Here is a 10,207-nt window from a genome sequence, read left to right on the forward strand (position 1 = left end):
TTCAAAGATTGATCTTCGTTCTGGGTATCACCAAATTAAGATCCGACCACAAGATATACCAAAGACAACTTTCTCTATTAGGTATGGGCTATATGAATACCTAGTCATGTCTTTTGGTCTCACCAATGCTCCTGCATTCTTCATATATCTCATGAATTTAGTCTTCATGCCGGAGTTGGATAAGTTTGTAGTGGTGTTCATTGATGACATTTTGATATACTCCAAGAACAAATAAGAGCATGCACAGCATCTTCGGATAGTACTGACTCGATTAAGAGAACACAAGTTGTATGCCAAATTCAGTAAGTGTGAGTTCTGGTTAGATTGAGTGTAGTTTTTGGGACATGTTTTGACACCTGAAGGTATCTCTATAGACCCAAGCAAGGTGCAAGATGTGTTAAATTGGAAGTCTCTGAAGTTAGTGCATCAGATCCGTTAGTTCCTTGGTCTTGCTGGTTATTATCGGCACTTCATTCCTGACTTCTCCAAGATAGCCCAACCAATGACCAAGTTGCTCTAGAAAGATGTCAAGTTTGTATGGAGTTCAGCTTGTGAAGAAGCTTTTCAAGCTCTGAAGAAATTTCTTACCTCTACTCCTATTCTTGCCTAACCAGATATTGACATGCCATTTGATGTGTATTGTGATGCCTCAAGGATTGGACTGGGATGCGTGCTTATGTAGGATGGTCATGTGATAGCTTATGCTTCACGCCAGTTGAAAAAGCATGAGGTGAATTATCCCACCCATGATTTAGAGCTGGCTGCTATGGTGCACGCTCTAAAAATTTGGAGGCATTATTTGTTGGGAAATAAAGTGCATATTTATACGGATCACAAGAGCCTCAAATATATTTTCACTCAGTCCGAGCTGAACATAAGGCAACGGAGATGGTTGGAGCTAATCAAGGATTATAATTTGGAGGTTCATTACCATCCTACAAAAGCTAATGTGGTAGCTGATGCTTTGAGCCAGAAGTCATATCAAGTCGAAGAAGCACCTTTGTCTCTCAACCATGCTGAGGTGCTAGCTCATATTGCTCTAGACTCGGATTTACTTGAGCAAATTATTATAGAGCAAAGGCAAGATGTTTTGAAAATCCCACATATCAAGGAGTTAATTACCGAAGGACATGGTCCTCATTTTAGTATTGACAATCAAGGTGTAGTGAGGTTCAAGAACAGATTCGTTGTTCCATCAAGTGAGGAGTTTAGAAGAAAAAATTTGGATGAAGCTCATAACTCCAAGTTGTCCATCCATCCAGGAAGTAACAAGATGTACCATGATTTGCGCCACTTGTATTGGTGGTCAAATATGAAGCAGGATATCACCAAGTACATCGCGGAATGCGACACTTGTGGAAGAGTTAAGGCAGACCATATGCGTACACCGAGATTTTTGCAGCCCTTGCCTATTGTTGTTTGGAAATGGAAGGATATCTCCATGGACTTTGTTGTGGGTTTGTCCCGCACGACAAAGGGGTATGACTCTATTTGGGTCATTGTGGATCGTCTTACTAAGTCTGCTCATTTCCTCCCGGTGGATACAAGGTATTTAGCCACGAAGTATGCCAAGTTGTATTTTGACCAGATTGTGACCCTACATGGAGTTCCTCTTACTATCGTCTCTAATAGGGGGTGAAAGTGCATCTAGCCCTTTAGTGAGTTTTGGATGATTGAATGACAACACGATTAAAGGTCTAACATGTTTGCTAAGTGTTAGACAGGAAATTGATTATCTCACAGATACTTGATGAAATTGTATAAAGCCAAAATAATGTATTGTTGTATAAACAATCTAGTTCAAGCACAAGACAACAATGCAAATGGAATTCATGCAAAGGCTTATTTATTGTGGGATTTCAATGATCTATGTGAAAGCAAGCTAGTAAGAATTAATTAATGAGACATGAGGGATTGCATATGGAATGGTCTCATATTTGAAGCTTGCTAAATTGAAATAAAAAAGGCAACAATACAAATGAATGGATGATTCAACACAAGATGTGACTTGATGGCTTGAGATGGTGAAGATAGCAAGGAAAGGCTTCGAGGTACTAAGCAAGGGTGAAGGGCAAGCGACGGCTTGGCGGCCGAAGAACCTAGCTAGGGTGAAGAAGGAAGTACTTGCATTTAGTTGAGGTACTAATCAAGCTGCGACGGTCATATTGATGTGGAGCATCAAACCTATATTGAACAAAGCGTTGAAAGTGACTTGATGCATTTGGAGTTATTCATATTTGATGAATGGAATCAAGTCACGTGCTCAAGATGGCTATGCTCAAGTGAAAAGATCAATATCAATATGATTGGCACCCTCACTTGATGAAGATTGGAAAACACGGCTTCGGTTCAAAGAGATCAACTCAAAAGGTTTAATTTCCTTATACTTTTAAATTTGAGTTAATAGGAATGCCGTACTATTAAGAGGGATGCAAGTTTAGGTGGTCTGAGGAAGATAGAGTGCTCAAGCATAATAACTAAATCAATAATGAGACACTCTAGCACTTCACGAGCACATAGAATAATTTTCTGTGACTGTCGGTGTCGGAAGTCCCGACGTAAGCCAAAACTCCCGACAGTCGGAAGTCATGACTCTTGCCGGAAGTGCTGACTCTCAGTCACAGCCTGTGCGGTGACTGTGGACGTCGGAAGTCCCAACGTGTGTCGGAACTCCCGACAGTCGGAAGTCCCGACGTGTGTCGGAAGTCCCGACAGTCAGAAGTCCCGACCCAAGCCAGCAGTCCCAGCATCGATGGTTCTTCTGACTGCTTGCTGTCTGTGCACGTCGGAAGTCCCGACGTTCGCCGGGAGTTCCGACCGTCGGAAGTCCCGACGTTCGCCGGGAGTTCCGACACTGACCTGACCCAAGCCGGGAGTCCCGGCCTCAGCGGTGTTGGCTGTTTGATTAACTGTGCCCGTCGGAAGTCCCGACGTACGTCGGAAGTGATGACCGTCGGAAGTCCCGACGTTTGTCAGAAGTTCCGACACTGACTTGCACACACAGACTTCTGACCTGTTGTGAACAGTGTTTTCTTCATACGTCGGAAGTCCCGGGATCTGCGTCGGAACTTCCGACGTAGATCTGAACGGTTCGATTTTCACTTGGGGTATAAATACCCCTCTCCTCACTTCTAACCGTTGCCCACTCATTTCATTGCGACAAACACTCGGCCAAACAGCCCCCAAGCATTCTAGGCTCCCCTCTCTTCACTCCCTTACTTCCAACTTCGATTCCCAAAGGGTTTGAGTGATTGGAGAGTGGATTGAGTGAGAAAAACACTTGGAGCAAGCTTGAGCACTTGATTTCTTCGTCAAGCCGGTTTGATTTGCATTTGTTACTCTTGGGGATTTTCCCCTAGCCGGCTAGGCGTCGCCCAAGAGCTTCCATCTTGTGGAAGAGCCTTGGGAAGTTTGTATTACCCTTGTTTTCTAGTGAAGAAACTCAAGTGACCTTTGTGGTATCCTTGAGTGAGGCAAGGAGGTGGAAGAGACTCCGACCTAAGTGGTCACCTCAACAACGAGGACGTAGGAGCTCCTTTGTGGGGCTACCGAACCTCGGGATAAATCCTTATCTCCCGCGTGCTTGTTGTTGTTGTGATTTGCTCGAAATTACTTGTATGTGGTTGTCTCCCTCTCTCTAGCTATTTCTTAGGGTTTGGGACTCGATCTACGGAGTGGTGGCTTATCAACGTCAAGAGAGTAACCCAACACCTTACCTTACCACTAGGAAGTGGGTTTGTAAGTTATCGGCATCACAAAGTTCATTTTAGCACTTGTAGTTCTTTTCCCGTAGGGGTCGCAAGTGCTGATTGTTTGCGTCGGAAGTTCTGACTCAAACGTCGGGACTTCTGACACGTCGGAACTTCCGACACAAACGTCGGGACTTCCGACATTAACTGACGAGTGCATTTTGATTCAACTCTTTGGTTGCAGCTGTTTGGCTCCCTAGGTTTATCTAGTATATTTTATATATTTTGTGGCTAACTTGTGAGGGGTGGTATTACTTTGATTTGGAGTTTCCATTTTGGAAACTCTTATTACTAATCGTTTCCGCTTTTAAAGGTGTTGATTTTTCAGAAACGCCTATTCACCCCCCTCTAGGCGACATCCTAGATCCTTTCAATTGGTATCAGAGCGAGGTTCTCACCTAAAGCTTCACCGCCGTGAGAAAAGGATGTCGACGCCTATCGAGTTGGAGCCGGTGCTTCTCCAAAATAATGGTTCAAACTTTCTACCTTGGTCAATTCATGTACTCAATGCTTTTAGAGATATTAGTCCTCTTGTTGAGCATATTGTGTTTGCAAGCATACCTCTTCCTATAGTTGATTGGAGCAACTATAAGAATTTATCAAAAGAGGAAGAGATATGCGTGCAACTCAATGCTCAAGCTATTAATATCATTTTGAGTACATTGAGTGCAGAGGTTCAAGATGAGGCAATATTCAATGGACAACCACCTCCGGAGAGTGCTCATCTCATTTGGACCAAACTCGTTGAGTTATATGGAAAATCCAAATGCGATGATGCACTTGAGGTCGAGTCAATGGAAAATACGTCCATTATGTCTTCATGCAGCAAAGAAGCCTCACAAGACCTCAAGAGCGCTGAGCCAGAGCAAGAGGCTCAAGCCCGGTGGTGGCCAAGTGATGAGTCAACCTCAGTATCTCATGATACTCATCACTTGTGTCTCATGGCCAAGAAAAGCAAGAAGAAGGCTAGCAAGAAAGATCAAGCCAAGGAGATAGCACAAGTAGATGATCAAGAAGAGAGTGATATTGAAATTGAAGATAGCTACACTCTTGATCATCTAAGCAACAAAGACAAGCTCATTCTCATGAAGCTAGTTGAGAAGAATGATGAGCTAGAGGAAGAGAATGAGAAACAAGAGCAATCACTTCAAAATCAAGAAAAGTTTCTCATCTCCAAATTGCAAGAGCTAAAGGCCATAAATGAGAGGTATGAGAAATTATCAATTGAGCATGCTTTAGTTACTAACTCCTCTTCTAGTGTTTCACAACTAGAGAAGGAAAACTTTGAGCTCAAGGCAAAATTAGATGAACTCTCAAGCAATTATAATGTGCTACAAGCAAACTATGTTCATCTCAAGTGCTCTCATGAAGAATTAGTAGAATCAAGCATCATGCTTGAGGTGGCTCATGAGGTTGTGATTACAACGGTAAAATCATCTCAACCTCCTACTCACACACTCACTTGTACACAATCTCAATTGAATATTTCTTGTGCTAATGAGTGTGCTTCTCAAGCAAGCCAATCTTCGATTGAGCAAAAATTTATAGAAAACATAGAGCTCAAAGAAGAGGTGAAAAGATTAAAGAAAGATGTGATTCGATTGAAGGGTAAGGAGAAAGCACAACCTTCTCAAGATAACTGTGATAACATGGTGAAGAAGCTTGAGAAGGGTTCAAACCTTGCTTCCTTCAAAACCCAACAAAGGAATCACATTTCAAGCAAGGCCAACACAACCAAGAGCAAGAAATATGGAAAAAGTATGTGCTATGGTTGTGGATTGTATGGACATGAGTGGGCTACGTGTCCACATAAGAATTGGGCTGACAAGGTTGAAGCCGCCACTCAAAAGGCTTCAATCAAGGAGGCCAAGCAAGTGAAGAGTGATGGACAAAGCGCTTGTCTCATGAGCAAGAAATTGGGGCATCCTACCAAGAAATGCCCAATATATCAAGAGTCAAGAAAGGTAGCCCAAGTTGCAACAAGAAGATGCTATGGATGCAATGAGATGGGCCACAAGGTTGATAGATGTCCATACAAGCAAAACAAGCATAAAGCAAACAAAGGTCGCATATGCTATGCTTGTAAAAGAAAGGGGCATCTAAGCTATGATTGCCCAAATGGTAACATCCCTAAGCCGAACACATTTGTTTATGATAATATGCTTAGGAAGACCACAAAAGGAGTTAGCACTAGCAAGGTGATGTGTTCACCACAAACTAGTACTAAGGCCATTTGGGTGCCTAAGCACTTGTTGACTAACCCAAAAGGACCCAACAAGAGTTGGGTACCAAAATGTGCTTAGGTTGATAATGTAGGTACTTGGTGGTGAGATGAAAGCTTCGGGGTGGTTGAGCAAGCAAATTGAAAATATTCACTCAATCTATCAATCAATTTTTATCATAATCTCATATATGGTTGACCCAAAGATAAATCAATGACCATATCATTTACTTCATCTCTACCATTGGTAACAAGTACCTAAAAACCTTATAGGATAGCCACTTTGTGTTTAGTGCTAAATGGCTCACAAATAAGTATATTTATGAAATAATTGGAAGTGGCTAATTAGTTTCATTTAATAATTATCATGTTTACCATGTGATGCTTTTAATGGCTCTCTAGTAGAGCAATGCAATTGTTTAGATGCAGGCATACAAGAAGTACTAGAGCTAAAACGAAGAATCACAAGCAGCGCTTCAATTGTTTCTGTCCTGCACCTACCGGACGTGTCTGGTATGGCAGGAACCAGAGCACTAATTGGGATGCAATTGAGGTTTGATCCATATGATTTCATATATCCTTAATTTGCTCAGAAGCTTGTGATCTATCAAACCTAAGTGGGTTGTGAGTATGTCTCAACGAAATTTAAATATGGCAAATTACTTTGTGTTGGTCAAAATAGAAAATTGACTCCCAAATTCTTAAAAGAATAAAGTGCTTGTTGAAAGTCATTCAAATTACTTGTGGTACTTATTTAGGGGGAGCTCAGTTTCTATTTTGCACCATTGTGGACTAATAAATTTATCTAGCATTATTTGTAGTCCTTTAGATGAAAATTGATTTCATATATGGTATGATTATTTGACAAGTGAGGTCAACATGATGTTGTAATGCCATGTATTATCTCAGTGGTGATATTGTGGACTAACAAATTTATCTAGCATTATTTGTAGTCCTTTAGATGAAAATTGATTTCATATATGGTATGATTATTTGACAAGTGAGGTCAACATGATGTTGTCATGCCATGTATTATCTCAATGGTGATATTGTGGGCTCAAGGCAAAGGTATGTAGTTACATACGTGTATTGTAAGTGCATCTAAGGCCCTTTATATGCTAGTGTGTGCATTTGTGTGATATAGGATAGATGTTTTACAAAATCCCTAACTAGCATGTGTAGGTGGTGTGGTTTTTTGAAAATCATGTGGTTTTTGGGTCTTTGTGACCTAGTCATGTCATATTGTGATTGTTGCTACCCTTGGTTGATTATTTGCCTAATCACATGTGACATGGTTCTCTCAAGTCTATAAATATCCCTATGTCCCACTAAAATCTCTCTCAAGTTTTGAAAATCATAAATTTGCCAAATATTCGAAAAAGAGAAAATCAATTCTTGGCTAATTTATGTCCCCTAAGTGAGAATCCTAAGCCTATTTCAATTGATGCAAATATTATGCCTAGGAAGGTTTGTTATGGTACCCTATTGGTTAGCATTGCAAAAATCTTCCGCTATTCATACTAAGGCTATGCCTAAGTATGTTGCGTCTAACATGGGAGGACCCAAACTAGTTTGGGTACCATTGAAAAGTGGATGATCGTTTGTAGGTACCATGGCATTGGAGACTTGATTCAATGGAATTATTATTGTTCATCTTATGTTGAGTCAAGTATTGAAGCCTAGTGCAATTCTATCCCAATGCCAAGTCAAAATTGAGTGAAGTCCATATGCTATCAACATACAAGTGTCATATTCAAGTTGTGGGAATTTATTGATATATTTGAAGGCATGCAAATAAGTGGAGTTGAAGCTTGCAAAGATGATCATAAGCTATCAAGGTATATCTCTTGTTGATCAAAGTTTATTTGGGTGCATATGAGTTAATTGAATTGGATATATATGCATATGTTGCTTGCTATGAGATGTTTGAATGGATTAAATGCTTAAGTAATCAAGTTTGAAGTTGGTTTGATTGAATATGTTTATAAGATTTCTTCTAGTAAGTGGTTTGAATGGACATATGTCTTGTGAGAGTATTCAAACAAGTTGATTTCAAGTTTGGTTCAATTTGGAGAAAAATGGCTCAATTATTGAAATCTGTCCAATATTGAAAATCTGAGCTAGCAGTGATCATAGACATGTTTGAGTAATCAAATCTATTTGTATTGGCTTGAAATTTGGTCTGCATGCTCTACACTTATGGTATTAGTTGCTGTGCAAATTTCATGAGATTTGGATAAGTGATACTTCGGATTTGGAGTAGATCTTGTCAGCTATAGTGCAGCAGTTTTCAGCATGTACCTGTGTGGAAAGATATGAAATCTAGTAGCAATATAGAAGTCAAAAGAAGCTAAAATTTTTACAGCTACTAGAAGGCTTAGTGTGTCACATCTTCACCAAATTTTGTGGTTTTTGGATATGTACTTTGGGAGATATGATTTATTCTTTGAAGAGTACAGAATCTGCCAGGAAAGTGAAAATTATTGGATTGATCAAAAGTCACTTAGATTCAAAGGTCCTCAAATTAGAATCATATCTTTAAGTGATTGAGGTACCTATGTTTTGGGTTTGGTTTGAGATAGTAGCATGACAAATGATGAGTACAAGACAATTTGTTTGAAGAAGTGTATCTGGTACACATTTGGTACTCAAGCTAGAGATTAAGACCAAGATCAAGATGAAGATGGAGTTTAAGTTCTAGTGATAATAGGAGATCTTTTGATAGAAACAAAAGGACTTAAACAAGTAGAAAGAAAAGGACTTAAAGAAGGATTCAAAGTTATTCATCAAATTAAGTCCAACAATATGGATCAATCAAACAAAATCTTTCAAGTGGATCAAGTGATTTTCTTTCAAGTTATTTCAAGTGAGTATCAAGGATGGTTCTTTGGAGAGAGGTCACTTCGCCCTAGGCTTGGATGGCTAAAATCAAGTGGTAATCTAAAGGGACATTTGAGATACTTGGTTGAAGAAAATCAAGAGATTGGTCTAGAAAGCAAGCAACACCCAAAAGAGAACAAGTCATGAAATTTCAAGTGGTATCATGAAATTTCAAGTGGTATTACAAGTGGTGCATCTTTTAGTTCTCTCAAGCAAGCAATGATCAAAGAAGAAGCAAGCCAACCACAACAAGAAGAGTGCACTTAATCATTAGTGATTCTTAATTCATATGGGTGAAGAATAGGAATTCAAAGAATTGATATCTATTGGTCTTCACCAAGCTTATAATTGGACTTCATGGTGCTATTGGAGAAATGAATTGAAATCTATATGACTATCTTCCTCTCCAATATAGCAAAGGTATCATTGTATTGTGCATGATCATTTTTCATCCCTTACTAGTATGCGGTTAGTGCATATAGTACATGCTTATAGGATCATGCATTACAAATGAAAATTTTTAGATTCATAGACTACCACTGTTGCTTGAATGGTTATATAATCTAGTGGTTAGTGTATGAGTTTGTTCATGAGCTAGTAAACCCATGTACTTGATCTATTTTGAATTGCAAACAAGTGACAAGTACAACCTCTTTAAGATGACAAAGGGGGAGAGGTTAATACAAAGGGGGAGAGATTAGTACTAAGTTTGAACCTTAAGCACCCTTTGTGCTTTGTGTGACCCTTTTTGGCGATAGATGTCAAAGGGGGAGAAATATGATTAAAGCTTAAGGAGGAGAGAGATGAAAGCTTAAGGGGGAGAGATATGTTTAAAGCTTCAAGAATGCAACCTTGTGTCTAGCTAGAAAAGGGGGAGACTAGCTATGACAAGGGGAGAGATATGACTTGAGAAATCTTTGTGATGAGTGCTATGTGTGTGATATATATGATGTATTTACCTTCATAAGGACCATGCATGGTTTAGAGTGACTTTGTATGGTGTGATGCTTTCTGTTTAGTCTTGTGTGAAATATCATGTCATATGCATCACGGTTTTTAATTTTGACACACACTTGCACCCCACGGATCAATGATTTAAGGGGGTCTCCTATGTGTTTTAGTATGTGCAAATTGACATTTGAGGTCAGTTATGAATTCAATTCATATTGCACACATTAAGGGGGAGCCTCTCATAAATCATTGAATTCAAAAGCCTAATTGTTTATATCTTTTTGTAAGCTTTAATCGGGTTGTCATCAATCACCAAAAAGGGGGAGATTGAAAGTGCATCTAGCCCTTTAGTGAGTTTTGGATGATTGAATGACAACACGATTAAAGGTCTAACATGTTTGCTAAG

Source organism: Miscanthus floridulus, chromosome 18 (genome assembly GCF_019320115.1).
Source record: "Miscanthus floridulus cultivar M001 chromosome 18, ASM1932011v1, whole genome shotgun sequence".
NCBI classification, from domain to species: domain Eukaryota; kingdom Viridiplantae; phylum Streptophyta; class Magnoliopsida; order Poales; family Poaceae; genus Miscanthus; species Miscanthus floridulus.